This window comes from Anoplolepis gracilipes, chromosome 8 (assembly GCF_047496725.1).
Source record: "Anoplolepis gracilipes chromosome 8, ASM4749672v1, whole genome shotgun sequence".
In the NCBI taxonomy this organism is placed as follows: domain Eukaryota; kingdom Metazoa; phylum Arthropoda; class Insecta; order Hymenoptera; family Formicidae; genus Anoplolepis; species Anoplolepis gracilipes.
In genome coordinates this window covers 740,085-746,857 of record NC_132977.1, presented here as the reverse complement: position 1 = coordinate 746,857, position 6,773 = coordinate 740,085, and the positions used below count along the sequence as shown (strand labels likewise).

The 6,773-nt window shown below is 42.3% G+C and overlaps 1 long non-coding RNA gene across 1 annotated transcript; it reads left to right on the top strand.

The window, feature by feature from the left end:
• Positions 1-944: 944 nt before the first annotated feature.
• LOC140668979 (uncharacterized) lies at positions 945-5,084 on the top strand. Its single transcript, XR_012047283.1, has 3 exons — positions 945-1,115; positions 2,333-2,460; positions 4,349-5,084. It is a non-coding gene; the product is annotated as an uncharacterized lncRNA (long non-coding RNA).
• The last annotated feature ends 1,689 nt before the right edge of the window (positions 5,085-6,773 follow it).

The window sequence follows — 6,773 nt, the reverse complement described above, 5'->3', positions numbered from 1 at the left end:
GCGTTCCTTCAATCGAAAAATATTTTTCTAAGCGTCTCTCTAAATTATTCGCGCACCTCGTCTAGTGCCGAAAGTATTTTTCTATAGAACTCATTATCGATAAGATTGCCAGGGCGAAAAAAAGCGTCGGCGAGAACGACGAGAGAAAACGATTCAAGTACGAAGTATTAATAGTTGATGCTCACGGAAACGCGATTGAGCTCAAATCCACGAAAAGTTTTCTGCCGAGACCTGCGATAAGGGCATTCGTCGCACGACGGTTGGCGATGATTTCTTAAGGGCGATGAGAAGTTTCTCAATCGAATTACTGGCATATTGCCCACCTTTCTGAAGCTGGCAGGACCAAATCAGCAAAATCAAATGGGACTAAATGGATTATTTAGTACTTATTTTGTACTATTTTGTACCACCAAAAATAATTTTGTACCCCATGCCAATTCAGAAAAAATCGTGGCACTGCTAACTTAATATTAAACTAGCAGGACCAAAAGAAAAAATTTAAAAAATAAATAAAACAAAACAGATACAATTAGTCCTGAATTTGTACAAATTTGTACCACCGAAAATAAATTTGTACCCCGTGCCAATTAAAAAAAATTGTAGTCTTGCTAACTTAATATTCAACTATCGTAATAAGTACGCATACCTTCGAATGTCGCCGTACATATGACAAGAGCAACAGCGCGCTACGTCTGTAAAGGTCGAGCGCCGAACACTGTATGACGATGTAAGATAACAAATTCCTTATATCTATAAAATAATATACGTAGGTATGTCGAATATCCTTTGTAAAAAATAGTGACGTGTCCTTGTTTGTATCCTTGGTATGCGTGACGTAAGAAGACACGGTATAGGACATAGTGGGGGAAAGGACCGCCGCGTCGCGCAGAAAGCAGAGAGACGAAAAAATTATTATTGTTCAGCCAACGCTCGAGAGTTAACAAGTACGTATTCCACATATGTCGTTTATATCAATAAAGTTTAGGCATACCTACGTATATTATTTTATAGGCATAAGGAATTGGTTATCTTACATCGTCACACAGTGTTCGGCGCTCGACCTTTACAGACGTAGCGCGCTGTTGCTCTTGTCATATGTACGGCGACATTCGAAGGTATGCGTACTTATTACGATAGTTGAATATTAAGTTAGCAAGACCACAATTTTTTTTAATTGGCACGGGGTACAAATTTATTTTCAGTGATACAAATTAGTACAAATGCTGTATTAATCAGATCAATTTTTATTTTTCATTTTTTAATGGTTTTTATTACAATAGTTGAATATTAAGTTAGCAGAACCATAATTTTTTTTTTTTAATTTTCACGGAGTACAAATTTATTTTCGGTGGTACAAAATTATTTTCGGTGGTGCAAATTAGTGCAAATTCAGTACTAATTGTATCTATTTTGTTTTATTTATTTTTTTAATTTTTTCTTTTGATCCTGCTAGCTTAATATTATAAGTTAGCAGCCACGATTTTTTTCTGAATTGGCATGGGGTACAAAATTATTTTTGGTGGTACAAAATAGTACAAAATAAGTACTAAATAATCCATTTAGTCCCATTTGATTTTGCTGATTTGGTCCTGCCAGCTTAAGAGAGCTATTATATATTGCCCGGTGTTTCTCCTGTTCAGATCTCAACCTTTTTTCTATAACTATATATCTTCCGACATATTTTTAATATAGCTGTTGCACGTAAAAAGGTATTCTCAAATATCATTGAATTAATCTCAAGGGCCTCTGTGTGTGTGTGTGAGAGAGAGAGAGAGAGAGAGAGAGAGAGAGAGAGAGAGAGAGAGAGAGAGAGAGAGAGAGAGAGAGAGAGAGAGAGAGAGAGAGAGAGAGAGAGAGAGAGAGAGAGAGAGAGAGAGAGAGAAAAGAGCCAAAGATATTGAACTTTACTTGTAGAGAATAAATTTAATTTAATACTAAGTGCAATCTATATATACCGACAGTCTATCTCGAGGAACAAAAGTTCAAGACACTTTATATAAATCTGCGCTCTCAATGCGACTTCAAGATTGATCGGCAAGGAAATGAGAAAGGGGAGAGTGCGTGAAAACGGCCGATATTGATTTTCCATTTCTTAGGCCTAGACCATTGTAAGGTGGTAGTCTATCTTCGGTGCGTGCAGCGAGAAAAAAAGAAACCGCCGACATCACCCTCGTCCCTTCACCTTCATCTGTGCTCCCCTGCCCCTCTGGCCCCAGCACGGACCATTACTTGGCCGTAACCCTTCTTTAAGCGCGGTTTGCCTGCAGACCTCCAGACTCGGTCACGCCCAGCGCTATCTTAACGCCCGTTTTCGGGGTTTCGGTATTTTTAGCGCGCCACGAACACGCGGATAATATACCTGAGGAGAGAACGCGGTCTCGGGCTGATCTATGGTTTCGAGGAACGAGATAAGAAGAGAGGCAAGAGACTACCGGCGGTCGCGGGACGAAGATTCCAACGGTATAAAGATAGTCATCTCTCTCGCACAAGTCGACCTTAACGCGGTTTCACATTGCGGTTTCAAATACTCATTGTCAGACACGCACTACACGCGCGAATGGTACTTGCCATAATGCGTCTTATGCCCACCTCTTATACATATATGTATAGTTTCGCGCACGATATTTAGGCGTGTCTCGATGCCATCGAGTTATCTCCTTGTTCGTCGCTAGACACGTGTTACCTCGCTAAGTATACGTTTCAAGTAAGTCGCGACTACGTTGCGTGCCAAAATCTCTAGTTGTACTTCTCGCGATCGCGTTTTGATAAGATATATTGTTACCTTTCATCTTGGGTAGTAAACCTATAATAGCGTGACTGCTATTAACACCTTTTGCGCGAATTTAACTGCATTAAATACTGCGTTTTGTACTCTCATACATTTGCTTTATTCGATTCTATACGTTTTCTACACCTATACGAAAATGTACGAAAACTTGCAAGATGTTAGAATTTTGCGAAATTTCTCTTTCGATTCAAGATGCAAGATTTGCAAGTGACATTTTAAATTAACGTCGTTTGTATAAATATAATAATATATTACATTTTCACGAAGCGTAAAGTAGCAGAGAACAACAACACGGCAATTTTCGCATTCAAAGGAAACACGTGGCACAGAGTTAAACAAATGTCGCTCGAATGCGCGACGTAAAGACAATATGGGCGATTCTTTGGCGTAACTTGTACCTACTAGATGACAACAGAGAGTCAAGCTGTAAAACGAGCTTACACGCGCATAAACATTTCGTCGCGCGGTTTTCGCGAAATGGGGCACACAGCTCAAACGATCTTCCTTGTCACAATCGCACGCGCTCGCGCTCGCGCTCGCGCACCCGCACACGCATACATACACACAAGCCCGGAGAAATCTCTCCGTAGCAAGAAATCGCGGCAACAAACGCGAGCAGCCACTTCGGTGATTTACGAGGGCGTTCAACGTGCCAGGCTGGTAATGGGCCAGATAGACCAGACCGCGGCCGGGCTCAAAGTCTGGCGTCGCGCGACCGTGAAACGCCCAACGGGCCCGCTTGAAAAACCGCCACGAACGAGAGCACGTCGCTATCGGTCTTACCACGCTCCAACGAGTTCGCGCATCCTGTTTGGCCGCACGTGGGAGCGTAACGGGCTAGGGGGAAAAAAAAAAAGAGATATATATACCCACACACAACGATGAGTTTCCATTCTTGACACAATTTGAACATTTTTAATTCTCTTTCATCTCTCTGACAGAAACGTATCTCTGTACGCTATATATTCAAATTATAAAAAGTAACATACATATATAATAGTATAGTGACAGATATTAATTATGAGATATTAATGATGAGATTACTTGCGTGTATTTTTAATCTTTTAACACCAAGTAGCGTGAAAGTCGGCGGGACTATCGCGATTAAAGTAATAATAACAATATTTAGTGATTTTTATTGAGATACGTAACACGTCACAGAGGCCTATAAAGTTCTTCGCGCGGCAGTCGATCATTATAGTGCTCGGTATACTTCATTTACCCCGCGCCCCATTATTATTCGTAATTTAAGTGTTAGTAATAGCCCACCCTGCAAATTACGTAAAACTCGTTATTGCGATAGCAACTGCCGTAGGAACGTAACAAAAGGAGGAATCCCGTAATTACCATTCTGAGAAGAAATTCCGCAGTATGAACTCCGATCGATCTTACAAGGTTCACGCTCGAATGCATCTGCGCGCGTCCGGTTCGTATGCGTTATCCCCGTCAAGAATATTCCTGCAAACGGCAGCGAAATATCGTAAAACCGTCGGTCCTCGATAATTAATAGCGTCGGTCACCATTATCGATGGGAAGTAATAAATAATTATTCTATTTCAGGGACTGTTTATTACGGATCGTGACTCTTTATTGCCGATGCCACTCGATTGCACAATGTACAACGTGCCTTTCTATTGTCTTCGTCGCCATGCGCTGTCGGAACTTTGTTCCGAGAGTAAAAATACAACGTCCGTTTCCTTTTCGCGCTTTCCTTTGAGGCCACTCGATAATTGACGATCGTTATCGCAATTTGCTCGTTGTATCGCGCCTCGCGAAAAAATCTGACAAAATAATTGATAAAATATACGCGCCCTCATCGATTGCGAATCGTCGCGTTTAAATTTTAAATGCATCCGTGCGTACGAAGAAACGTTTTTCTTTTATTATATAATATATATGTATATAAAAGAATACTGTTCCGTTATCACCGATAATTAATCGTTTCCATATATCTCGAAACAATTAGAATAATGAAAATGATATGGAATTAATTTATTAGCACATTTCTCTTTCGAAAGCGCAAGATATGATCAAAATAAACTTCTAAGAATCTTTTTGAAAGACCGTACTAACGGAATTATATAAAGAGGAAACTTTATTGGTAATAAATTACGTTCGTAGAATACTACCGCCATTATCCATCGCCGATATCAAAGTTCGCGAGAAAATCAATGGCGAATAGATGAGCACAAAGCGCGGAGGGACTTATTATTAAGCGGAGTTATAGCTTTTAGAGCTATTTTAATTCGTCCTGATACGGAGAAATTTTCAGTCACGCGATATTGCAGAATCAATGGCGGGATTTAGGCGAAAAAAAAAAAAAAAAAAAAAAAACAAAATACTTTTTGCCTTTAACTACATTTGTATCGAGAAAGAGAGGCAAGCAGAAAATATGCGGAAAAAGGATCGGCATGAATATTCTTACATTTTATATCAAATGCATAGAATACGATTCTTTGTGCTTCTACGGGATTACACGAGTACGTAGAATTTCTGCGGAGACGCGATCTCGTTATCGACTCGATAATCGTTGCTCACAGAGTACCGCGGTACAAAGAGCGGAGCCGTGATCCTGAAAGATCATATACTCTTCTTCCCGGACTGCTTCCTCGTTCCCGTTCCTGTTCTAAGTGCTCGTTCATTAAAAATAACGAAGGTCGACTGCTGACAGGAAAGCGGGCTCAATAATTGAATTTCCAATACCTATTTACCTTTGCGGAGCAAGAGAGGGAGAAAAAGAAAGAGAGAAAGAGAGATCACAGCTTATTCCCGACGGTCTTGCAAAGCCTCATCACGCAATTACTCGCTACGATTCAAACGGAGATGAGCACGAGCTTCCTACAGAGACTTACTTCCAGACGGAAGACGGAAGTTGGCGGAGTACTGTACGTAAAGATAGCGAAAACGCCGAAAATGTATCACCGCCAACCTTTGTGACCGCACGCGAGCTTTAACGTAGACGTAGAGCACTTAATGGAAAACCCCTCGGGTCGTGCTTCGGAATAGGCGGGCGTCGCCGTGACCGCCTAACCATCGCGTATATTTTTCTTCGTACAGGAGGAAAGAGAGCTCCGTGACCGCCCCTCGTTTAAGAGACGCGCGAAGGGAAGAAAACGGACGATTGGAGGCAGAATAGAAAGGAAGGAAAATAAGGACGCACTAGAGGAACCGACGATTACGGGGGAAAAAAAATAGCGCGCGCAACACCCAGCGGGAATGACTATAAGGGTGTGGACCTTAAACCGAGAGGCATGTCTCACCCTCGGTGGAATTTAATTTCGACGTTTTAAGAGGACCTTCCCTCCCTTCCTCCCTCTCTCTTCCTCGCCAGCTCTCGCCTGTCGATAGACGAAAGAAGTTTATTGACCTGTCCGCAGTAGAGTCCGCGAGAGGTAGCCCCTGTTTACTACCTCGCGTTATCTAGCTCTCATTCTCACGTATACACACGCATACAGATGTCTGTCCATCCCACCCTCAACCCCGAATAGATCACGATCCTCTCTCTCTCTCCGCCCGGATGACTCAGGCGCGCGACGTCGAAGGCAAACTCAAAGACCAATCGATTAATGAAGGTAAATTAGCTCATCCGATCCATTAGCATTCGTTATCGTCAATCGACCGGCTTGTCCATTCCGCTCTTGTTGGTCCGTTTGCCCGCCGCCCGACCCGCATCACGTGTAACTCGAGATCGTTGGGAACCTTCGCCGAGTCTACGTCGCGCGCGATTCTTTTCAAATTATACCTATATAATATTATCGCGACAAGCAGCGACACACATACATATGCATATCACGACCGCGATTACGTTGCATAGTGCAGGAGCCATTCGGCTTCAATAACCGCGCCACTGAAGGCCCCTTTCAGAGAGTATCACTCTCTCTCTCTCTCTTTCTCTCTTTCTCTCTCTCTCTCGCTCTCTCTGCCTCTGTTGCTTCTCTCTTCCTACAGCACATCGTACACAATCGTGCTCCGGGGGTCAAACCTG